At 48.6% G+C, this 24,328-nt stretch overlaps 12 non-coding genes and 1 pseudogene across 12 annotated transcripts; all 13 read right to left on the bottom strand.

Annotated features, from left to right (window-relative positions):
- Nucleotides 1–2,372: 2,372 nt before the first annotated feature.
- On the bottom strand, nucleotides 2,373–2,563 carry LOC141176808 (U2 spliceosomal RNA). The gene has a single exon (XR_012253461.1). It is a non-coding gene; the product is annotated as a U2 spliceosomal RNA (small nuclear RNA).
- A 1,115-nt stretch (nucleotides 2,564–3,678) lies between these two features.
- Nucleotides 3,679–3,869, bottom strand: LOC141176807 (U2 spliceosomal RNA). Its single transcript, XR_012253460.1, has one exon. It is a non-coding gene; the product is annotated as a U2 spliceosomal RNA (small nuclear RNA).
- A 1,114-nt stretch (nucleotides 3,870–4,983) lies between these two features.
- Nucleotides 4,984–5,174, bottom strand: LOC141176805 (U2 spliceosomal RNA). The gene has a single exon (XR_012253459.1). It is a non-coding gene; the product is annotated as a U2 spliceosomal RNA (small nuclear RNA).
- A 1,115-nt stretch (nucleotides 5,175–6,289) lies between these two features.
- Nucleotides 6,290–6,480, bottom strand: LOC141176804 (U2 spliceosomal RNA). The gene has a single exon (XR_012253458.1). It is a non-coding gene; the product is annotated as a U2 spliceosomal RNA (small nuclear RNA).
- Nucleotides 6,481–7,595: 1,115 nt separating this feature from the next.
- On the bottom strand, nucleotides 7,596–7,786 carry LOC141176802 (U2 spliceosomal RNA). Its single transcript, XR_012253456.1, has one exon. It is a non-coding gene; the product is annotated as a U2 spliceosomal RNA (small nuclear RNA).
- Nucleotides 7,787–8,901: 1,115 nt separating this feature from the next.
- Nucleotides 8,902–9,092, bottom strand: LOC141176801 (U2 spliceosomal RNA). Its single transcript, XR_012253455.1, has one exon. It is a non-coding gene; the product is annotated as a U2 spliceosomal RNA (small nuclear RNA).
- A 1,115-nt stretch (nucleotides 9,093–10,207) lies between these two features.
- LOC141177725 (U2 spliceosomal RNA) lies at nucleotides 10,208–10,390 on the bottom strand. Its single transcript, XR_012254292.1, has one exon. It is a non-coding gene; the product is annotated as a U2 spliceosomal RNA (small nuclear RNA).
- A 524-nt stretch (nucleotides 10,391–10,914) lies between these two features.
- On the bottom strand, nucleotides 10,915–11,030 carry LOC141178067 (U2 spliceosomal RNA; annotated as a pseudogene).
- A 1,115-nt stretch (nucleotides 11,031–12,145) lies between these two features.
- On the bottom strand, nucleotides 12,146–12,336 carry LOC141176800 (U2 spliceosomal RNA). Its single transcript, XR_012253454.1, has one exon. It is a non-coding gene; the product is annotated as a U2 spliceosomal RNA (small nuclear RNA).
- Nucleotides 12,337–13,451: 1,115 nt separating this feature from the next.
- Nucleotides 13,452–13,642, bottom strand: LOC141176799 (U2 spliceosomal RNA). The gene has a single exon (XR_012253453.1). It is a non-coding gene; the product is annotated as a U2 spliceosomal RNA (small nuclear RNA).
- A 1,115-nt stretch (nucleotides 13,643–14,757) lies between these two features.
- Nucleotides 14,758–14,948, bottom strand: LOC141176798 (U2 spliceosomal RNA). The gene has a single exon (XR_012253452.1). It is a non-coding gene; the product is annotated as a U2 spliceosomal RNA (small nuclear RNA).
- A 7,699-nt stretch (nucleotides 14,949–22,647) lies between these two features.
- On the bottom strand, nucleotides 22,648–22,838 carry LOC141176796 (U2 spliceosomal RNA). The gene has a single exon (XR_012253450.1). It is a non-coding gene; the product is annotated as a U2 spliceosomal RNA (small nuclear RNA).
- Nucleotides 22,839–23,953: 1,115 nt separating this feature from the next.
- LOC141176794 (U2 spliceosomal RNA) lies at nucleotides 23,954–24,144 on the bottom strand. The gene has a single exon (XR_012253449.1). It is a non-coding gene; the product is annotated as a U2 spliceosomal RNA (small nuclear RNA).
- Nucleotides 24,145–24,328: the final 184 nt, after the last annotated feature.

Genomic DNA, 24,328 nt, shown 5'->3' with positions numbered 1-24,328 from the left:
ATGGGCTTCTGTGTCGGCCTTTTGCCGGTCCCTTTTGACCTTACCAGTAGTGCCCTTCTGCTCCTTCTCAGCCCTCCTTTTGGACTCCCGCAGGTCCTGCAGCCAGGTTTTGGGATTTGGTATTTTACCTGTCATAGACTCTGGAGACACTTCACTATTTGGTACGCCCTTATTGTCTCCAGAGGCTCCAGGTTGTTGTTCCTCCTCCTGAGGGGTGGTCTGATCTTTTGGTCCTTGGTCGGACGTCTTGGACTTCCCCTTTTGCTCATCTTCCCGAAATCTGTGAGGGCAAGAAAAATAAAAGTGACCTGGAGTCTGGCAAAAACTGCATTTCTTTTCCTTAGGGCATTCTTTTGTCTCATGTTCTTCACTAGCACAATTTCTACATGATACATGACAGTTTTCTTTTGAATGACCATAGCGCCCACAATTTCTGCAATATACTGGCATCCCAGAAAAGAAGAAATCCCCATTTGTTTGCCCAATTTTGAAACGGGCAGGGGGGAGCCGTATACCACCTGGTGTATTTGGATCTCTTGTACACTTCACAAGGAATTTCCACTTAGATGTCCATATGTTATATTCGTTTAATATCTTCCCAATACATTTAACACTTTTAAAATAAATTGCTAGAAATGACATTACTTCTGGAGCAGAAACAAAGGGCGAAAATATTTTTACAATAACCAGTCTTACCTCATCCAGGACGTGCTCAACAATTTGTATCCCTTTCAAAACAGGACTATTTTCAACTTTTTTTAACTTTTCTAGTACATCTCTAAAAATACCTTCTCCGGTGAATGTGATGTCATAGTCACCTCTTCTGGGATAATCCTGGATGGAGAGAATTTCATTCCTTTGTACGCCAAGAAGGTTCCTGAGCACGTCCTGGACTACATACCCTAATTTCCTCATATCCGAGCCACCCGCCGTGAAGTGAACTCGGATAGAGTTTTTTAGCCTCGCATAAAGAGGCACGAGGTTAGGGTCAACCTCCATGGAAAAACGCAACAAGGTTGCAAATTGCAGCCGCTTGCAATCTGCGCTCCCAGTGTTCTTGCAGCGAAAAACACCTGGAAGCTGGGGGATCGCAACTCGTTACCCTGGGACTAAGCCCTCTCCCTAATAGCAGCAAGCAGGCTAAGTCCACCAAAGTGGACGATCCTGCCAGGCCAAGGAGAGGGGTACCCGAGTGCCCTTCAACCACAATCTCCTGCAATAAAGCACTTGATCTTAGCCAAAAGGCCGAGAAGCGATAACCAGAATTGGTTTCAAACTACGGAGCCACCCAAGGATCCTGAAAAGTCCATTTGTGGAGATGAGCTCCTGGACTCCCGTTAAGAAGACATGTTGTCAACCTCTAGATCCCTTACATGCCTGCACTTTTTGGCTTGCTGCTGCTGCAATCCACGCGTTTTAGATCTGCATAACTCCACCTCTTTAAACACAGCACCTTCACCCCCTGCTGTTCCCACCCGCCTCAACACCGTTGGAAGGGAGGAGAACCAATTAAGGCGGGGGGTGGGGTGGAACGAGCAGCTGTCTACCCTTAGCAGGAGGGCTCCTGATTACATACCTCTCCTGCTGCTGCTGCTGCTGGCTGTCCAGCAGCAGACTGAAGGTGGCTGCTGCTGTGCACAGGTATATAAAGGCTCAGAGCCTATTATGACACGCGCAGCCAGCGTTCCATTGCCACATTCCATCTACTGCAGGCAGGATACCTGGCTGGCTGAATGTCGCTGAGAAGCTCACAGAGACCGCCATAAGCAACAGTTTAACAGAATGCCACAGACTAATCAACCAAACTTTTTGGGTTGGGTTCTCTTTTATAGTCTGCAGGCATTAAATGAAAGAAGTCAGTGTTCCAGCAGAAGGAGACAACGTTTCAGAAAAGGCATTGTAGCAAACCAAAAAAGAAATTTTAAGCGCAGCAGAGTAACCAGCACACATACCTGTTAGCTCAGGTGAGTTTAAAAGGCTGCTGTTGATAACAAGGGCATTTGCTAAATAGATGGTGTGTGTGCAACAATATACTGAAAGGTCAATTATATTGTGCAGCTTATCTCACCACCTGTAGTTATTTAGGTGAAAGCTCCAAAATGCTTGCCTAATATGTCTGTTTATCCAAAAGGAAGTAAAAAGGGAGAGCTAGAAAGATAGCATTGCATCACATTACATGGCAATGCAATGCACAGTTGCTGAAGTTGAACCAAAATGAGCTTGTAATCTGGCTTCTGCAACTTTGAACATGAAAAATCCAATGAGGAGAAGAAAAGCAAAGCCAAAGAGTCCATCCCAAAATCCGACAAACAAGCAAAATGAACAAAAAACATTGAATTCAATTCTTTCTGATTTTAGAAACTGCATTAAAGAAGGGGTGCACCGGTCCTGGAGATACTGCAATACCAGGTCAATGCGTGGAGTGGACAGAGCAAGCTCTTTTTCCATCTCCCTGTTCTAAAAATCCATTTAATATATGGTCCCCAGATAGGGGACGTATCAGATATTAAACTGATAAGAACAGATACTACACTTGATCTTAGCCAAAAGGCCGAGAAGCGATAACCAGAATTGGTTTCAAACTACGGAGCCACCCAAGGATCCTGAAAAGTCCATTTGTGGAGATGAGCTCCTGGACTCCCGTTAAGAAGACATGTTGTCAACCTCTAGATCCCTTACATGCCTGCACTTTTCGGCTTGCTGCTGCTGCAATCCACGCGTTTTAGATCTGCATAACTCCACCTCTTTAAACACAGCACCTTCACCCCCTGCTGTTCCCACCCGCCTCAACACCGTTGGAAGGGAGGAGAACCAATTAAGGCGGGGGGTGGGGTGGAACGAGCAGCTGTCTACCCTTAGCAGGAGGGCTCCTGATTACATACCTCTCCTGCTGCTGCTGCTGCTGGCTGTCCAGCAGCAGACTGAAGGTGGCTGCTGCTGTGCACAGGTATATAAAGGCTCAGAGCCTATTATGACACGCGCAGCCAGCGTTCCATTGCCACATTCCATCTACTGCAGGCAGGATACCTGGCTGGCTGAATGTCGCTGAGAAGCTCACAGAGACCGCCATAAGCAACAGTTTAACAGAATGCCACAGACTAATCAACCAAACTTTTTGGGTTGGGTTCCCTTTTATAGTCTGCAGGCATTAAATGAAAGAAGTCAGTGTTCCAGCAGAAGGAGACAACGTTTCAGAAAAGGCATTGTAGCAAACCAAAAAAGAAATTTTAAGCGCAGCAGAGTAACCAGCGCACATACCTGTTAGCTCAGGTGAGTTTAAAAGGCTGCTGTTGATAACAAGGGCATTTGCTAAATAGATGGTGTGTGTGCAACAATATACTGAAAGGTCAATTATATTGTGCAGCTTATCTCACCACCTGTAGTTATTTAGGTGAAAGCTCCAAAATGCTTGCCTAATATGTCTGTTTATCCAAAAGGAAGTAAAAAGGGAGAGCTAGAAAGATAGCATTGCATCACATTACATGGCAATGCAATGCACAGTTGCTGAAGTTGAACCAAAATGAGCTTGTAATCTGGCTTCTGCAACTTTGAACATGAAAAATCCAATGAGGAGAAGAAAAGCAAAGCCAAAGAGTCCATCCCAAAATCCGACAAACAAGCAAAATGAACAAAAAACATTGAATTCAATTCTTTCTGATTTTAGAAACTGCATTAAAGAAGGGGTGCACCGGTCCTGGAGATACTGCAATACCAGGTCAATGCGTGGAGTGGACAGAGCAAGCTCTTTTTCCATCTCCCTGTTCTAAAAATCCATTTAATATATGGTCCCCAGATAGGGGACGTATCAGATATTAAACTGATAAGAACAGATACTACACTTGATCTTAGCCAAAAGGCCGAGAAGCGATAACCAGAATTGGTTTCAACTACGGAGCCACCCAAGGATCCTGAAAAGTCCATTTGTGGAGATGAGCTCCTGGACTCTCGTTAAGAAGACATGTTGTCAACCTCTAGATCCCTTACATGCCTGCACTTTTCGGCTTGCTGCTGCTGCAATCCACGCGTTTTAGATCTGCATAACTCCACCTCTTTAAACACAGCACCTTCACCCCCTGCTGTTCCCACCCGCCTCAACACCGTTGGAAGGGAGGAGAACCAATTAAGGCGGGGGGTGGGGTGGAACGAGCAGCTGTCTACCCTTAGCAGGAGGGCTCCTGATTACATACCTCTCCTGCTGCTGCTGCTGCTGGCTGTCCAGCAGCAGACTGAAGGTGGCTGCTGCTGTGCACAGGTATATAAAGGCTCAGAGCCTATTATGACACGCGCAGCCAGCGTTCCATTGCCACATTCCATCTACTGCAGGCAGGATACCTGGCTGGCTGAATGTCGCTGAGAAGCTCACAGAGACCGCCATAAGCAACAGTTTAACAGAATGCCACAGACTAATCAACCAAACTTTTTGGGTTGGGTTCTCTTTTATAGTCTGCAGGCATTAAATGAAAGAAGTCAGTGTTCCAGCAGAAGGAGACAACGTTTCAGAAAAGGCATTGTAGCAAACCAAAAAAGAAATTTTAAGCGCAGCAGAGTAACCAGCGCACATACCTGTTAGCTCAGGTGAGTTTAAAAGGCTGCTGTTGATAACAAGGGCATTTGCTAAATAGATGGTGTGTGTGCAACAATATACTGAAAGGTCAATTATATTGTGCAGCTTATCTCACCACCTGTAGTTATTTAGGTGAAAGCTCCAAAATGCTTGCCTAATATGTCTGTTTATCCAAAAGGAAGTAAAAAGGGAGAGCTAGAAAGATAGCATTGCAGCACATTACATGGCAATGCAATGCACAGTTGCTGAAGTTGAACCAAAATGAGCTTGTAATCTGGCTTCTGCAACTTTGAACATGAAAAATCCAATGAGGAGAAGAAAAGCAAAGCCAAAGAGTCCATCCCAAAATCCGACAAACAAGCAAAATGAACAAAAAACATTGAATTCAATTCTTTCTGATTTTAGAAACTGCATTAAAGAAGGGGTGCACCGGTCCTGGAGATACTGCAATACCAGGTCAATGCGTGGAGTGGACAGAGCAAGCTCTTTTTCCATCTCCCTGTTCTAAAAATCCATTTAATATATGGTCCCCAGATAGGGGACGTATCAGATATTAAACTGATAAGAACAGATACTACACTTGATCTTAGCCAAAAGGCCGAGAAGCGATAACCAGAATTGGTTTCAAACTACGGAGCCACCCAAGGATCCTGAAAAGTCCATTTGTGGAGATGAGCTCCTGGACTCCCGTTAAGAAGACATGTTGTCAACCTCTAGATCCCTTACATGCCTGCACTTTTCGGCTTGCTGCTGCTGCAATCCACGCGTTTTAGATCTGCATAACTCCACCTCTTTAAACACAGCACCTTCACCCCCTGCTGTTCCCACCCGCCTCAACACCGTTGGAAGGGAGGAGAACCAATTAAGGCGGGGGGTGGGGTGGAACGAGCAGCTGTCTACCCTTAGCAGGAGGGCTCCTGATTACATACCTCTCCTGCTGCTGCTGCTGCTGGCTGTCCAGCAGCAGACTGAAGGTGGCTGCTGCTGTGCACAGGTATATAAAGGCTCAGAGCCTATTATGACACGCGCAGCCAGCGTTCCATTGCCACATTCCATCTACTGCAGGCAGGATACCTGGCTGGCTGAATGTCGCTGAGAAGCTCACAGAGACCACCATAAGCAACAGTTTAACAGAATGCCACAGACTAATCAACCAAACTTTTTGGGTTGGGTTCTCTTTTATAGTCTGCAGGCATTAAATGAAAGAAGTCAGTGTTCCAGCAGAAGGAGACAACGTTTCAGAAAAGGCATTGTAGCAAACCAAAAAAGAAATTTTAAGCGCAGCAGAGTAACCAGCGCACATACCTGTTAGCTCAGGTGAGTTTAAAAGGCTGCTGTTGATAACAAGGGCATTTGCTAAATAGATGGTGTGTGTGCAACAATATACTGAAAGGTCAATTATATTGTGCAGCTTATCTCACCACCTGTAGTTATTTAGGTGAAAGCTCCAAAATGCTTGCCTAATATGTCTGTTTATCCAAAAGGAAGTAAAAAGGGAGAGCTAGAAAGATAGCATTGCATCACATTACATGGCAATGCAATGCACAGTTGCTGAAGTTGAACCAAAATGAGCTTGTAATCTGGCTTCTGCAACTTTGAACATGAAAAATCCAATGAGGAGAAGAAAAGCAAAGCCAAAGAGTCCATCCCAAAATCCGACAAACAAGAAAAATGAACAAAAAACATTGAATTCAATTCTTTCTGATTTTAGAAACTGCATTAAAGAAGGGGTGCACCGGTCCTGGAGATACTGCAATACCAGGTCAATGCGTGGAGTGGACAGAGCAAGCTCTTTTTCCATCTCCCTGTTCTAAAAATCCATTTAATATATGGTCCCCAGATAGGGGACGTATCAGATATTAAACTGATAAGAACAGATACTACACTTGATCTTAGCCAAAAGGCCGAGAAGCGATAACCAGAATTGGTTTCAAACTACGGAGCCACCCAAGGATCCTGAAAAGTCCATTTGTGGAGATGAGCTCCTGGACTCCCGTTAAGAAGACATGTTGTCAACCTCTAGATCCCTTACATGCCTGCACTTTTCGGCTTGCTGCTGCTGCAATCCACGCGTTTTAGATCTGCATAACTCCACCTCTTTAAACACAGCACCTTCACCCCCTGCTGTTCCCACCCGCCTCAACACCGTTGGAAGGGAGGAGAACCAATTAAGGCGGGGGGTGGGGTGGAACGAGCAGCTGTCTACCCTTAGCAGGAGGGCTCCTGATTACATACCTCTCCTGCTGCTGCTGCTGCTGGCTGTCCAGCAGCAGACTGAAGGTGGCTGCTGCTGTGCACAGGTATATAAAGGCTCAGAGCCTATTATGACACGCGCAGCCAGCGTTCCATTGCCACATTCCATCTACTGCAGGCAGGATACCTGGCTGGCTGAATGTCGCTGAGAAGCTCACAGAGACCGCCATAAGCAACAGTTTAACAGAATGCCACAGACTAATCAACCAAACTTTTTGGGTTGGGTTCTCTTTTATAGTCTGCAGGCATTAAATGAAAGAAGTCAGTGTTCCAGCAGAAGGAGACAACGTTTCAGAAAAGGCATTGTAGCAAACCAAAAAAGAAATTTTAAGCGCAGCAGAGTAACCAGCGCACATACCTGTTAGCTCAGGTGAGTTTAAAAGGCTGCTGTTGATAACAAGGGCATTTGCTAAATAGATGGTGTGTGTGCAACAATATTCTGAAAGGTCAATTATATTGTGCAGCTTATCTCACCACCTGTAGTTATTTAGGTGAAAGCTCCAAAATGCTTGCCTAATATGTCTGTTTATCCAAAAGGAAGTAAAAAGGGAGAGCTAGAAAGATAGCATTGCATCACATTACATGGCAATGCAATGCACAGTTGCTGAAGTTGAACCAAAATGAGCTTGTAATCTGGCTTCTGCAACTTTGAACATGAAAAATCCAATGAGGAGAAGAAAAGCAAAGCCAAAGAGTCCATCCCAAAATCCGACAAACAAGCAAAATGAACAAAAAACATTGAATTCAATTCTTTCTGATTTTAGAAACTGCATTAAAGAAGGGGTGCACCGGTCCTGGAGATACTGCAATACCAGGTCAATGCGTGGAGTGGACAGAGCAAGCTCTTTTTCCATCTCCCTGTTCTAAAAATCCATTTAATATATGGTCCCCAGATAGGGGACGTATCAGATATTAAACTGATAAGAACAGATACTACACTTGATCTTAGCCAAAAGGCCGAGAAGCGATAACCAGAATTGGTTTCAAACTACGGAGCCACCCAAGGATCCTGAAAAGTCCATTTGTGGAGATGAGCTCCTGGACTCCCGTTATGAAGACATGTTGTCAACCTCTAGATCCCTTACATGCCTGCACTTTTCGGCTTGCTGCTGCTGCAATCCACGCGTTTTAGATCTGCATAACTCCACCTCTTTAAACACAGCACCTTCACCCCCTGCTGTTCCCACCCGCCTCAACACCGTTGGAAGGGAGGAGAACCAATTAAGGCGGGGGGTGGGGTGGAACGAGCAGCTGTCTACCCTTAGCAGGAGGGCTCCTGATTACATACCTCTCCTGCTTTTGCTGCTGCTGGCTGTCCAGCAGCAGACTGAAGGTGGCTGCTGCTGTGCACAGGTATATAAAGGCTCAGAGCCTATTATGACACGCGCAGCCAGCGTTCCATTGCCACATTCCATCTACTGCAGGCAGGATACCTGGCTGGCTGAATGTCGCTGAGAAGCTCACAGAGACCGCCATAAGCAACAGTTTAACAGAATGCCACAGACTAATCAACCAAACTTTTTGGGTTGGGTTCTCTTTTATAGTCTGCAGGCATTAAATGAAAGAAGTCAGTGTTCCAGCAGAAGGAGACAACGTTTCAGAAAAGGCATTGTAGCAAACCAAAAAAGAAATTTTAAGCGCAGCAGAGTAACCAGCGCACATACCTGTTAGCTCAGGTGAGTTTAAAAGGCTGCTGTTGATAACAAGGGCATTTGCTAAATAGATGGTGTGTGTGCAACAATATACTGAAAGGTCAATTATATTGTGCAGCTTATCTCACCACCTGTAGTTATTTAGGTGAAAGCTCCAAAATGCTTGCCTAATATGTCTGTTTATCCAAAAGGAAGTAAAAAGGGAGAGCTAGAAAGATAGCATTGCATCACATTACATGGCAATGCAATGCACAGTTGCTGAAGTTGAACCAAAATGAGCTTGTAATCTGGCTTCTGCAACTTTGAACATGAAAAATCCAATGAGCAGAAGAAAAGCAAAGCCAAAGAGTCCATCCCAAAATCCGACAAACAAGCAAAATGAACAAAAAACATTGAATTCAATTCTTTCTGATTTTAGAAACTGCATTAAAGAAGGGGTGCACCGGTCCTGGAGATACTGCAATACCAGGTCAATGCGTGGAGTGGACAGAGCAAGCTCTTTTTCCATCTCCCTGTTCTAAAAATCCATTTAATATATGGTCCCCAGATAGGGGACGTATCAGATATTAAACTGATAAGAACAGATACTACACTTGATCTTAGCCAAAAGGCCGAGAAGCGATAACCAGAATTGGTTTCAAACTACGGAGCCACCCAAGGATCCTGAAAAGTCCATTTGTGGAGATGAGCTCCTGGACTCCCGTTAAGAAGACATGTTGTCAACCTCTAGATCCCTTACATGCCTGCACTTTTCGGCTTGCTGCTGCTGCAATCCACGCGTTTTAGATCTGCATAACTCCACCTCTTTAAACACAGCACCTTCACCCCCTGCTGTTCCCACCCGCCTCAACACCGTTGGAAGGGAGGAGAACCAATTAAGGCGGGGGGTGGGGTGGAACGAGCAGCTGTCTACCCTTAGCAGGAGGGCTCCTGATTACATACCTCTCCTGCTGCTGCTGCTGCTGGCTGTCCAGCAGCAGACTGAAGGTGGCTGCTGCTGTGCACAGGTATATAAAGGCTCAGAGCCTATTATGACACGCGCAGCCAGCGTTCCATTGCCACATTCCATCTACTGCAGGCAGGATACCTGGCTGGCTGAATGTCGCTGAGAAGCTCACAGAGACCGCCATAAGCAACAGTTTAACAGAATGCCACAGACTAATCAACCAAACTTTTTGGGTTGGGTTCTCTTTTATAGTCTGCAGGCATTAAATGAAAGAAGTCAGTGTTCCAGCAGAAGGAGACAACGTTTCAGAAAAGGCATTGTAGCAAACCAAAAAAGAAATTTTAAGCGCAGCAGAGTAACCAGCGCACATACCTGTTAGCTCAGGTGAGTTTAAAAGGCTGCTGTTGATAACAAGGGCATTTGCTAAATAGATGGTGTGTGTGCAACAATATACTGAAAGGTCAATTATATTGTGCAGCTTATCTCACCACCTGTAGTTATTTAGGTGAAAGCTCCAAAATGCTTGCCTAATATGTCTGTTTATCCAAAAGGAAGTAAAAAGGGAGAGCTAGAAAGATAGCATTGCAACACATTACATGGCAATGCAATGCACAGTTGCTGAAGTTGAACCAAAATGAGCTTGTAATCTGGCTTCTGCAACTTTGAACATGAAAAATCCAATGAGGAGAAGAAAAGCAAAGCCAAAGAGTCCATCCCAAAATCCGACAAACAAGCAAAATGAACAAAAAACATTGAATTCAATTCTTTCTGATTTTAGAAACTGCATTAAAGAAGGGGTGTACCGGTCCTGGAGATACTGCAATACCAGGTCAATGCGTGGAGTGGACAGAGCAAGCTCTTTTTCCATCTCCCTGTTCTAAAAATCCATTTAATATATGGTCCCCAGATAGGGGACGTATCAGATATTAAACTGATAAGAACAGATTTTTTTGATTGAAGCTGCATCCAAGGCACTGAAAAATGTGACCGAAGTCACACCAAAACAGCGCACGAGGCGAGGATTCATGTGGACCCTTCCCGGAGGAGAGGGTCCCCAATAAACCATCCCCATCCCTCTGAGCCAGAAGGCCACAGCGAGGGTCAGGGATCTCCGATGCTCTCCCTAGCCGAAGCCGGAGAAGAGCCGTTTTCGTGCTCCCAGCTTCCATCTAGGCTGCCACCCTAGTGGAGCTGGAGCCTGTGTTGGTTTCTCAGCCCAAAGCTGACCGGACCTCCGACCGGGTTTATAAAAATTCCCCTTCCTAGCCCGGAGGCCAGGAATAGGGGGGGTTGCTCAGAAAGTATGATTGGCAAAGGTGCGGCGTGCTACGAAGCCAAGTCTTTCTGGGGTTCCCAGTCCCAGTAAGCTTGGACTCCCACCAGGGCGCCTACTCCTGGGGCACATTGCTCCAAAGCCCTCACACTTACCCAGCCAAGTGACTTCGATCCTGGAGGGCCATGTTTTCCATCAGATAACTCTATGAGCCACCTGGCGTACTAACAAGTGCACCAAACCAGTGTGTAATATGCATCAATTTACTAGGGCAGCCCAAGGACAAAACTGCCTTTTCAAAAGATACTACACTTGATCTTAGCCAAAAGGCCGAGAAGCGATAACCAGAATTGGTTTCAAACTACGGAGCCACCCAAGGATCCTGAAAAGTCCATTTGTGGAGATGAGCTCCTGGACTCCCGTTAAGAAGACATGTTGTCAACCTCTAGATCCCTTACATGCCTGCACTTTTCGGCTTGCTGCTGCTGCAATCCACGCGTTTTAGATCTGCATAACTCCACCTCTTTAAACACAGCACCTTCACCCCCTGCTGTTCCCACCCGCCTCAACACCGTTGGAAGGGAGGAGAACCAATTAAGGCGGGGGGTGGGGTGGAACGAGCAGCTGTCTACCCTTAGCAGGAGGGCTCCTGATTACATACCTCTCCTGCTGCTGCTGCTGCTGGCTGTCCAGCAGCAGACTGAAGGTGGCTGCTGCTGTGCACAGGTATATAAAGGCTCAGAGCCTATTATGACACGCGCAGCCAGCGTTCCATTGCCACATTCCATCTACTGCAGGCAGGATACCTGGCTGGCTGAATGTCGCTGAGAAGCTCACAGAGACCGCCATAAGCAACAGTTTAACAGAATGCCACAGACTAATCAACCAAACTTTTTGGGTTGGGTTCTCTTTTATAGTCTGCAGGCATTAAATGAAAGAAGTCAGTGTTCCAGCAGAAGGAGACAACGTTTCAGAAAAGGCATTGTAGCAAACCAAAAAAGAAATTTTAAGTGCAGCAGAGTAACCAGCGCACATACCTGTTAGCTCAGGTGAGTTTAAAAGGCTGCTGTTGATAACAAGGGCATTTGCTAAATAGATGGTGTGTGTGCAACAATATACTGAAAGGTCAATTATATTGTGCAGCTTATCTCACCACCTGTAGTTATTTAGGTGAAAGCTCCAAAATGCTTGCCTAATATGTCTGTTTATCCAAAAGGAAGTAAAAAGGGAGAGCTAGAAAGATAGCATTGCATCACATTACATGGCAATGCAATGCACAGTTGCTGAAGTTGAACCAAAATGAGCTTGTAATCTGGCTTCTGCAACTTTGAACATGAAAAATCCAATGAGGAGAAGAAAAGCAAAGCCAAAGAGTCCATCCCAAAATCCGACAAACAAGCAAAATGAACAAAAAACATTGAATTCAATTCTTTCTGATTTTAGAAACTGCATTAAAGAAGGGGTGCACCGGTCCTGGAGATACTGCAATACCAGGTCAATGCGTGGAGTGGACAGAGCAAGCTCTTTTTCCATCTCCCTGTTCTAAAAATCCATTTAATATATGGTCCCCAGATAGGGGACGTATCAGATATTAAACTGATAAGAACAGATACTACACTTGATCTTAGCCAAAAGGCCGAGAAGCGATAACCAGAATTGGTTTCAAACTACGGAGCCACCCAAGGATCCTGAAAAGTCCATTTGTGGAGATGAGCTCCTGGACTCCCGTTAAGAAGACATGTTGTCAACCTCTAGATCCCTTACATGCCTGCACTTTTCGGCTTGCTGCTGCTGCAATCCACGCGTTTTAGATCTGCATAACTCCACCTCTTTAAACACAGCACCTTCACCCCCTGCTGTTCCCACCCGCCTCAACACCGTTGGAAGGGAGGAGAACCAATTAAGGCGGGGGGTGGGGTGGAACGAGCAGCTGTCTACCCTTAGCAGGAGGGCTCCTGATTACATACCTCTCCTGCTGCTGCTGCTGCTGGCTGTCCAGCAGCAGACTGAAGGTGGCTGCTGCTGTGCACAGGTATATAAAGGCTCAGAGCCTATTATGACACGCGCAGCCAGCGTTCCATTGCCACATTCCATCTACTGCAGGCAGGATACCTGGCTGGCTGAATGTCGCTGAGAAGCTCACAGAGACCGCCATAAGCAACAGTTTAACAGAATGCCACAGACTAATCAACCAAACTTTTTGGGTTGGGTTCTCTTTTATAGTCTGCAGGCATTAAATGAAAGAAGTCAGTGTTCCAGCAGAAGGAGACAACGTTTCAGAAAAGGCATTGTAGCAAACCAAAAAAGAAATTTTAAGCGCAGCAGAGTAACCAGCGCACATACCTGTTAGCTCAGGTGAGTTTAAAAGGCTGCTGTTGATAACAAGGGCATTTGCTAAATAGATGGTGTGTGTGCAACAATATACTGAAAGGTCAATTATATTGTGCAGCTTATCTCACCACCTGTAGTTATTTAGGTGAAAGCTCCAAAATGCTTGCCTAATATGTCTGTTTATCCAAAAGGAAGTAAAAAGGGAGAGCTAGAAAGATAGCATTGCATCACATTACATGGCAATGCAATGCACAGTTGCTGAAGTTGAACCAAAATGAGCTTGTAATCTGGCTTCTGCAACTTTGAACATGAAAAATCCAATGAGGAGAAGAAAAGCAAAGCCAAAGAGTCCATCCCAAAATCCGACAAACAAGCAAAATGAACAAAAAACATTGAATTCAATTCTTTCTGATTTTAGAAACTGCATTAAAGAAGGGGTGCACCGGTCCTGGAGATACTGCAATACCAGGTCAATGCGTGGAGTGGACAGAGCAAGCTCTTTTTCCATCTCCCTGTTCTAAAAATCCATTTAATATATGGTCCCCAGATAGGGGACGTATCAGATATTAAACTGATAAGAACAGATACTACACTTGATCTTAGCCAAAAGGCCGAGAAGCGATAACCAGAATTGGTTTCAAACTACGGAGCCACCCAAGGATCCTGAAAAGTCCATTTGTGGAGATGAGCTCCTGGACTCCCGTTAAGAAGACATGTTGTCAACCTCTAGATCCCTTACATGCCTGCACTTTTCGGCTTGCTGCTGCTGCAATCCACGCGTTTTAGATCTGCATAACTCCACCTCTTTAAACACAGCACCTTCACCCCCTGCTGTTCCCACCCGCCTCAACACCGTTGGAAGGGAGGAGAACCAATTAAGGCGGGGGGTGGGGTGGAACAAGCAGCTGTCTACCCTTAGCAGGAGGGCTCCTGATTACATACCTCTCCTGCTGCTGCTGCTGCTGGCTGTCCAGCAGCAGACTGAAGGTGGCTGCTGCTGTGCACAGGTATATAAAGGCTCAGAGCCTATTATGACACGCGCAGCCAGCGTTCCATTGCCACATTCCATCTACTGCAGGCAGGATACCTGGCTGGCTGAATGTCGCTGAGAAGCTCACAGAGACCGCCATAAGCAACAGTTTAACAGAATGCCACAGACTAATCAACCAAACTTTTTGGGTTGGGTTCTCTTTTATAGTCTGCAGGCATTAAATGAAAGAAGTCAGTGTTCCAGCAGAAGGAGACAACGTTTCAGAAAAGGCATTGTAGCAAACCAAAAAAGAAATTTTAAGCGCAGCAGAGTAACCAGCGCACATACCTGTTAGCTCAGGTGAGTTTAAAAGGCTGCTGTTGATAACAAGGGCATTTGCTAAATAGATGGTGTGTGTGCAACAATATACTGAAAGGTCAATTATATTGTGCAGCTTATCTCACCGCCTGTAGTTATTTAGGTGAAAGCTCCAAAATGCTTGCCTAATATGTCTGTTTATCCAAAAGGAAGTAAAAAGGGAGAGCTAGAAAGATAGCATTGCATCACATTACATGGCAATGCAATGCACAGTTGCTGAAGTTGAACCAAAATGAGCTTGTAATCTGGCTTCTGCAACTTTGAACATGAAAAATCCAATGACGAGAAGAAAAGCAAAGCCAAAGAGTCCATCCCAAAATCCGACAAACAAGCAAAATGAACAAAAAACATTGAATTCAATTCTTTCTGATTTTAGAAACTGCATTAAAGAAGGGGTGCACCGGTCCTGGAGATACTGCAATACCAGGTCAATGCGTGGAGTGGACAGAGCAAGCTCTTTTTCCATCTCCCTGTTCTAAAAATCCATTTAATATATGGTCCCCAGATAGGGGACGTATCAGATATTAAACTGATAAGAACAGATACTACACTTGATCTTAGCCAAAAGGCCGAGAAGCGATAACCAGAATTGGTTTCAAACTACGGAGCCACCCAAGGATCCTGAAAAGTCCATTTGTGGAGATGAGCTCCTGGACTCCCGTTAAGAAGACATGTTGTCAACCTCTAGATCCCTTACATGCCTGCACTTTTCGGCTTGCTGCTGCTGCAATCCACGCGTTTTAGATCTGCATAACTCCACCTCTTTAAACACAGCACCTTCACCCCCTGCTGTTCCCACCCGCCTCAACACCGTTGGAAGGGAGGAGAACCAATTAAGGCGGGGGGTGGGGTGGAACGAGCAGCTGTCTACCCTTAGCAGGAGGGCTCCTGATTACATACCTCTCCTGCTGCTGCTGCTGGCTGTCCAGCAGCAGACTGAAGGTGGCTGCTGCTGTGCACAGGTATATAAAGGCTCAGAGCCTATTATGACACGCGCAGCCAGCGTTCCATTGCCACATTCCATCTACTGCAGGCAGGATACCTGGCTGGCTGAATGTCGCTGAGAAGCTCACAGAGACCGCCATAAGCAACAGTTTAACAGAATGCCACAGACTAATCAACCAAACTTTTTGGGTTGGGTTCTCTTTTATAGTCTGCAGGCATTAAATGAAAGAAGTCAGTGTTCCAGCAGAAGGAGACAACGTTTCAGAAAAGGCATTGTAGCAAACCAAAAAAGAAATTTTAAGCGCAGCAGAGTAACCAGCGCACATACCTGTTAGCTCAGGTGAGTTTAAAAGGCTGCTGTTGATAACAAGGGCATTTGCTAAATAGATGGTGTGTGTGCAACAATATACTGAAAGGTCAATTATATTGTGCAGCTTATCTCACCACCTGTAGTTATTTAGGTGAAAGCTCCAAAATGCTTGCCTAATATGTCTGTTTATCCAAAAGGAAGTAAAAAGGGAGAGCTAGAAAGATAGCATTGCATCACATTACATGGCAATGCAATGCACAGTTGCTGAAGTTGAACCAAAATGAGCTTGTAATCTGGCTTCTGCAACTTTGAACATGAAAAATCCAATGAGGAGAAGAAAAGCAAAGCCAAAGAGTCCATCCCAAAATCCGACAAACAAGCAAAATTGTAACATACCTGGCGGCGTCCTTGCATGGTGGTCCATCTCCCACTGTGCAAGAGCGCGCACTTGATCTCCAGTCCAGAATGTCTCTCTGGCTTCCCTCCTTGCTGTCTGTTTGTCTGTTTTGGCTGCATAGGGCGACACCCGCTGAACTTCCTGTTTCTTGTACCTGCTGTGGACACGCCCCTGTTGCACCTTCAGCCTATTGCTGTCCATCTTTGGGTATTTATACCACCTTCTTCCTCAAGATGGCGCCTGAGCATTGTGTCCTGTCAGTCGGCTTTTTGTCTCTGACATGCCAGGTCCTATCCTGTTTTCCTGCCTGTTTTCCAGTTCTGTGTCTGAACTGTGGTCTGTTTTTGTGAACACGCTTCTTGCCTGTTCTTTCGCCTTCTAGGGGCCGTATTCCTAGATCTGCCTGTCTGTGCCTTGCGGTATCTGTTCCCGTCTGAACAGAGTCCTGTTTGTGTCCCTGCCTTGTGGTATCTGTTCCTGTCTGAACTGAGTCCTGTCTATTTCTCCTGTCTTGCAGTATCTGTTCCCGTGTCTGAACTGAGTCCTGTCTATGTCTCCTGCCTTGTGGTATCAGTTCCCGTGTCTGAACTGAGTCCTGTCTGTGTACTCTTGCCTGCTGCCTTTCCTGGAGGCTGTATTTCCAGGCCTGTCTGAACACGCTCCTAGCCTGTTCCTCCCGCCTTCTAGGGGCCGATTACCTAGATCCGTTCCTGTATCTTGTCTGTCCTGTCTGAACACGCTCCTTGCCTGTTCGTCCCGCCTCTCTGGGGGCCGTATTCCCAGACCCGCTCCTGTATCCCGCTGCAGTGTCGGTCTCTTCCGTACACTCAGTTCCAGTCTGAACTCTCTCCTATCCTTTACCTGTTTTGCCTCTGTCTGTTCCTTTCCTTTTTCTGCAGAGTCTGAACTCGTACCTAACTCCTGCTTGTTGTCTCTGTACTCCCGTTTGTGAGTTTGTGGTCCCCTCGCTACTTCACTGCAAGTACCCTGTGGGTATCTGGCTCTGCCTTTCCCTTCCTGTCTGTTCCGTGTGAACAGAGCCCTGTCCGTCCTGCTCTGACTCCTTGCTCACTGCTCCGGCAGTCCTGTCCTGCCCTGCTTCTGCCCGCTGCTCCGGCAGTCCTGTCCTGCCCTGCTTCTGCCCGCTGCTCCGGCAGTCCTGTCCTGCCCTGCTTCTGCCCGCTGCTCCGGCAGTCCTGTCCTGCCCTGCTTCTGCCCGCTGCTCCGGCAGTCCTGTCCTGCCCTGCTTCTGCCCGCTGCTCTGGCAGTCCTGTCCTGCCCTGCTTCTGCCCGCTGCTTCGGCAGTCCTGTCCTGTCCTGCCCTGCTTCTGCCCGCTGCTCCGGCAGTCCTGTCCTGTCCTGCCCTGCTTCTGCCCGCTGCTCCGGCAGTCCTGTCCTGTCCTGTCCTGCTTCTGCCCGCTGCTCCGGCAGTCCTGTCCTGTCCTGCCCTGCTTCTGCCCGCTGCTCCGGCAGTCCTGTCCTGTCCTGCCCTGCTTCTGCCCGCTGCTCCGGCAGTCCTGTCCTGTCCTGCCCTGCTTCTGCCCGCTGCTCCGGCAGTCCTGTCCTGTCCTGCCCTGCTTCTGCCCGCTGCTCCGGCAGTCCTGTCCTGTCCTGCCCTGCTTCTGCCCGCTGCTCCGGCAGTCCTGTCCTGTCCTGCCCTGCTTCTGCCCGCTGCTCCGGCAGTCCTGTCCTGTCCTGCCCTGCTTCTGCCCGCTGATCCGGCAGTCCTGTCCTGCCCTGCTTCTGCCCGCTGATCCGGCAGTCCTGTCCTGCCCTGCTTCTGCCCGCTGCTCCGGCAGTCCTGTCCTGCCCTGCTTGTGCTCGCTGCTCCTGCAGCCCCGTCCTGCTCTGTTCTTGCCCACCGCTTTGGGCGTTCCCTCTCTGCTGTGGTTGTCTACCGCATCTGCGGTTCTGTGACCCAGTCTGTACTGGGTCTTAACCTTTCTGTGCTCCAGCCCGTCCTTTCGGCCAGTACCTCCCTGCCTGCATACTCGCCTGTATCCACCCCTCTGCATACCTGCCGTGTTTGCTTACATCCACCAGTCTGTGCCAGCCTAACCTGCCTGTTCCAGTAATTCCAGTGTGGGTCAACCCCCGTGTCCGGAGTTTGACCTGGAGTAGCACCTGGTCCCTCTGCCCGGTTTCTCCCTGGTGCACTGGCGTCGTATGCCGTCGTGCCACCTTGGTCGGATCGGCCAGATACTTAGTCACGCCCCTCCAGGCACTCTCCGGTCCATGGTCCAGTGGAACCACAACACCCGCACACGCCAGTCAGTCCGGGCGTGTGCATAACAGCATGCTCAGGCCATGGTTCCCGTTGAGCCCCACGGCCTTCGCTCTCTGAGAAGTTTTCCAGCGAATACATGCATTAAAAATAAATAAATAAAAGTTTTTTTTTTTCTCAGCTGAGTTCCAGGCGAATTACGCACCCGTCCAGATGGATCTATCTGCTCTCGTTCCTGCGGATCCGCCACGTTACTATGGGGATCCAAGACAAAGTCGTGCATTTGTGGAGCAATGCATGCTACACTTCAAGTTCTACCCTCTATGTTTTCCCACCGATCGGGTTAAGGTGGCATTCATTATGTCTTACCTGGCGGGTGATGCCTTGGAATGGATCAACCCCCTATATGAAACACGGGATCCGATCCTCCTGGACCTAATGGCCTTCCTGGTGGCCTTTCTAATGGTCTTCGATGATCCTAACCCGGAGGCTCCTGCTGAAGCTTCACCTCCCAATATCCCGGAGCAGCCCCGATGGGTAATGTGTGTGGGTAGCGCAATAGTCCTCCAGCCCAATGAGACTACTGCCCACCCAGAATCCTCACAGGGTGACTACGCTTTCCGGAATACTTCTCCCAACCTCAAGAGGCAGTCCAGACGTGCTAGACGTAGAGGCAAGCCGTCACGCCAGGGTCTGTCCTCCCTGAGACCTCCTGACCCCAACCTTGAAGTCCCTACTGAAGCTTCATCTCCCTGTATCCCGGAGAAGCCCCAATGGGTAATGTGTGTGGGTAGTGCTCCGGTTCTCCTGCCCGAAGAGACTTCTGCCCATCCAGACTCCACACAGGAGAACTTCCTGCACCCAGCATCAGATGCTTCACCCACTTTAACCGGTGTGCATGTCCAAGGATGCTCCAAAGCTGTGGTTACCTCAGAGTCTGTGCACCTCTACTACCTGGCGGAGGACCCCCTGTTGCCTCCTGAATCCTCCGGGATACCACTCGATGACAAATGGAGAGAGACTTCTCTACACTCGGTACTCGATACTTTGTCCGCTTCGTCCTGTGAGCCTGACAATGGGTACCCCAAAGTGGTAGTTACCCCCGAGTCTCTACACCCCTCCGACCAGGCGGAGGACCTCCAGTTGTCTCCAGAACCCTTCGGGGTGCTACCTGGTAGCGAAAGGACAGAGACTCTCCTATACTCTGTACCTGATACCTCGCTCGCTTCGTCCAGTGAGTCCAACCTAGTGTACTCCGAAGCAGAGGTTACTCCCGAGTCTCTACACCCCTCCGACCAGGCGGAGGACCTCCAGTTGTGTCCAGAACCCTTCGGGGTGCTACCTGGTAGCGAAAGGACAGAGACTCTCCTTTACTCTGTACCTGATACCTCGCTCGCTTCGTCCAGTGAGTCCAACCTAGTGTACTCCGAAGCAGAGGTTAATCCCGAGTCTCTACACCCCTCCGACCAGGCGGAGGACCTCCAGTTGTCTCCAGAACCCTTCGGGGTGCCACCTGGTGGTGAATGGACAGAGACTTTCCTATATCCTGGATCTGATACCTCGCTTGCTTCGTCCAGTGAGTCCGACCTTGTGTACTCTGAAGCAGATGTTTTCTCTGAGCCTCTGCACTCTTCTGACCCGGCGGAGGACCTCCAGTTGTTTCCTGAATTCTCCGGGGTACCACCAGATAACAAAGAGACAGTGACTTTTCCTCATTATGTACCTGATAACCCGTCTATTTCTTCCTGTGAGCTTGACAAGATGTACCTCGAAGCAGAGATTACCCCCAAGTCTCTGTCCCCCTCCAACCCGGTGAAGGACTTCCAGTCGTCTCCTGTACCCTCTGGGGTGCCACCTGAAAATATGTGGAGAGAGACTTCCTTGTGTGCTGTTCCTGGTACTCCACCCGTTTCGTCTGTTGCTAGGGATGGCTGGATAGGAGGTAGCATCCTAGCTAACCAGATGAAATCAATTTTTCCTGTGGACAGTGGAAGTGATCTCCTTGAAGTGAACGACTGGTCCTCGAATTCCCTGCGGAAGATTCTGGCAGGCCTGAAGAAGAGGGGGCGTAAGGGGGGGGGTACTGTAACATACCTGGCGGCGTCCTTGCATGGTGGTCCATCTCCCACTGTGCAAGAGCGCGCACTTGATCTCCAGTCCAGAATGTCTCTCTGGCTTCCCTCCTTGCTGTCTGTTTGTCTGTTTTGGCTGCATAGGGCGACACCCGCTGAACTTCCTGTTTCTTGTACCTGCTGTGGACACGCCCCTGTTGCACCTTCAGCCTATTGCTGTCCATCTTTGGGTATTTATACCACCTTCTTCCTCAAGATGGCGCCTGAGCATTGTGTCCTGTCAGTCGGCTTTTTGTCTCTGACATGCCAGGTCCTATCCTGTTTTCCTGCCTGTTTTCCAGTTCTGTGTCTGAACTGTGGTCTGTTTTTGTGAACACGCTTCTTGCCTGTTCTTTCGCCTTCTAGGGGCCGTATTCCTAGATCTGCCTGTCTGTGCCTTGCGGTATCTGTTCCCGTCTGAACAGAGTCCTGTTTGTGTCCCTGCCTTGTGGTATCTGTTCCTGTCTGAACTGAGTCCTGTCTATTTCTCCTGTCTTGCAGTATCTGTTCCCGTGTCTGAACTGAGTCCTGTCTATGTCTCCTGCCTTGTGGTATCAGTTCCCGTGTCTGAACTGAGTCCTGTCTGTGTACTCTTGCCTGCTGCCTTTCCTGGAGGCTGTATTTCCAGGCCTGTCTGAACACGCTCCTAGCCTGTTCCTCCCGCCTTCTAGGGGCCGATTACCTAGATCCGTTCCTGTATCTTGTCTGTCCTGTCTGAACACGCTCCTTGCCTGTTCGTCCCGCCTCTCTGGGGGCCGTATTCCCAGACCCGCTCCTGTATCCCGCTGCAGTGTCGGTCTCTTCCGTACACTCAGTTCCAGTCTGAACTCTCTCCTATCCTTTACCTGTTTTGCCTCTGTCTGTTCCTTTCCTTTTTCTGCAGAGTCTGAACTCGTACCTAACTCCTGCTTGTTGTCTCTGTACTCCCGTTTGTGAGTTTGTGGTCCCCTCGCTACTTCACTGCAAGTACCCTGTGGGTATCTGGCTCTGCCTTTCCCTTCCTGTCTGTTCCGTGTGAACAGAGCCCTGTCCGTCCTGCTCTGACTCCTTGCTCACTGCTCCGGCAGTCCTGTCCTGCCCTGCTTCTGCCCGCTGCTCCGGCAGTCCTGTCCTGCCCTGCTTCTGCCCGCTGCTCCGGCAGTCCTGTCCTGCCCTGCTTCTGCCCGCTGCTCCGGCAGTCCTGTCCTGCCCTGCTTCTGCCCGCTGCTCCGGCAGTCCTGTCCTGCCCTGCTTCTGCCCGCTGCTCTGGCAGTCCTGTCCTGCCCTGCTTCTGCCCGCTGCTTCGGCAGTCCTGTCCTGTCCTGCCCTGCTTCTGCCCGCTGCTCCGGCAGTCCTGTCCTGTCCTGCCCTGCTTCTGCCCGCTGCTCCGGCAGTCCTGTCCTGTCCTGTCCTGCTTCTGCCCGCTGCTCCGGCAGTCCTGTCCTGTCCTGCCCTGCTTCTGCCCGCTGCTCCGGCAGTCCTGTCCTGTCCTGCCCTGCTTCTGCCCGCTGCTCCGGCAGTCCTGTCCTGTCCTGCCCTGCTTCTGCCCGCTGCTCCGGCAGTCCTGTCCTGTCCTGCCCTGCTTCTGCCCGCTGCTCCGGCAGTCCTGTCCTGTCCTGCCCTGCTTCTGCCCGCTGCTCCGGCAGTCCTGTCCTGTCCTGCCCTGCTTCTGCCCGCTGATCCGGCAGTCCTGTCCTGCCCTGCTTCTGCCCGCTGATCCGGCAGTCCTGTCCTGCCCTGCTTCTGCCCGCTGCTCCGGCAGTCCTGTCCTGCCCTGCTTGTGCTCGCTGCTCCTGCAGCCCCGTCCTGCTCTGTTCTTGCCCACCGCTTTGGGCGTTCCCTCTCTGCTGTGGTTGTCTACCGCATCTGCGGTTCTGTGACCCAGTCTGTACTGGGTCTTAACCTTTCTGTGCTCCAGCCCGTCCTTTCGGCCAGTACCTCCCTGCCTGCATACTCGCCTGTATCCACCCCTCTGCATACCTGCCGTGTTTGCTTACATCCACCAGTCTGTGCCAGCCTAACCTGCCTGTTCCAGTAATTCCAGTGTGGGTCAACCCCCGTGTCCGGAGTTTGACCTGGAGTAGCACCTGGTCCCTCTGCCCGGTTTCTCCCTGGTGCACTGGCGTCGTATGCCGTCGTGCCACCTTGGTCGGATCGGCCAGATACTTAGTCACGCCCCTCCAGGCACTCTCCGGTCCATGGTCCAGTGGAACCACAACACCCGCACACGCCAGTCAGTCCGGGCGTGTGCATAACAAAAATGAACAAAAAACATTGAATTCAATTCTTTCTGATTTTAGAAACTGCATTAAAGAAGGGGTGCACCGGTCCTGGAGATACTGCAATACCAGGTCAATGCGTGGAGTGGACAGAGCAAGCTCTTTTTCCATCTCCCTGTTCTAAAAATCCATTTAATATATGGTCCCCAGATAGGGGACGTATCAGATATTAAACTGATAAGAACAGATACTACACTTGATCTTAGCCAAAAGGCCGAGAAGCGATAACCAGAATTGGTTTCAAACTACGGAGCCACCCAAGGATCCTGAAAAGTCCATTTGTGGAGATGAGCTCCTGGACTCCCGTTAAGAAGACATGTTGTCAACCTCTAGATCCCTTACATGCCTGCACTTTTCGGCTTGCTGCTGCTGCAATCCACGCGTTTTAGATCTGCATAACTCCACCTCTTTAAACACAGCACCTTCACCCCCTGCTGTTCCCACCCGCCTCAACACCGTTGGAAGGGAGGAGAACCAATTAAGGCGGGGGGTGGGGTGGAACGAGCAGCTGTCTACCCTTAGCAGGAGGGCTCCTGATTACATACCTCTCCTGCTGCTGCTGCTGCTGGCTGTCCAGCAGCAGACTGAAGGTGGCTGCTGCTGTGCACAGGTATATAAAGGCTCAGAGCCTATTATGACACGCGCAGCCAGCGTTCCATTGCCACATTCCATCTACTGCAGGCAGGATACCTGGCTGGCTGAATGTCGCTGAGAAGCTCACAGAGACCGCCATAAGCAACAGTTTAACAGAATGCCACAGACTAATCAACCAAACTTTTTGGGTTGGGTTCTCTTTTATAGTCTGCAGGCATTAAATGAAAGAAGTCAGTGTTCCAGCAGAAGGAGACAACGTTTCAGAAAAGGCATTGTAGCAAACCAAAAAAGAAATTTTAAGCGCAGCAGAGTAACCAGCGCACATACCTGTTAGCTCGGGTGAGTTTAAAAGGCTGCTGTTGATAACAAGGGCATTTGCTAAATAGATGGTGTGTGTGCAACAATATACTGAAAGGTCAATTATATTGTGCAGCTTATCTCACCACCTGTAGTTATTTAGGTGAAAGCTCCAAAATGCTTGCCTAATATGTCTGTTTATCCAAAAGGAAGTAAAAAGGGAGAGCTAGAAAGATAGCATTGCATCACATTACATGGCAATGCAATGCACAGTTGCTGAAGTTGAACCAAAATGAGCTTGTAATCTGGCTTCTGCAACTTTGAACATGAAAAATCCAATGAGGAGAAGAAAAGCAAAGCCAAAGAGTCCATCCCAAAATCCGACAAACAAGCAAAATGAACAAAAAACATTGAATTCAATTCTTTCTGATTTTAGAAACTGCATTAAAGAAGGGGTGCACCGGTCCTGGAGATACTGCAATACCAGGTCAATGCGTGGAGTGGACAGAGCAAGCTCTTTTTCCATCTCCCTGTTCTAAAAATCCATTTAATATATGGTCCCCAGATAGGGGACGTATCAGATATTAAACTGATAAGAACAGATACTACACTTGATCTTAGCCAAAAGGCCGAGAAGCGATAACCAGAATTGGTTTCAAACTACGGAGCCACCCAAGGATCCTGTAAAGTCCATTTGTGGAGATGAGCTCCTGGACTCCCGTTAAGAAGACATGTTGTCAACCTCTAGATCCCTTACATGCCTGCACTTTTCGGCTTGCTGCTGCTGCAATCCACGCGTTTTAGATCTGCATAACTCCACCTCTT

This window comes from Phyllobates terribilis, unplaced genomic scaffold, assembly GCF_046119375.1.
Source record: "Phyllobates terribilis strain yellow unplaced genomic scaffold, ASM4611937v1 Scaffold_27__1_contigs__length_16484149, whole genome shotgun sequence".
NCBI classification, from domain to species: Eukaryota; Metazoa; Chordata; class Amphibia; order Anura; family Dendrobatidae; genus Phyllobates; species Phyllobates terribilis.
The sequence above is the reverse complement of the archived record's forward strand: the minus strand, read 5'-3'. Positions and strand labels throughout refer to the sequence as shown.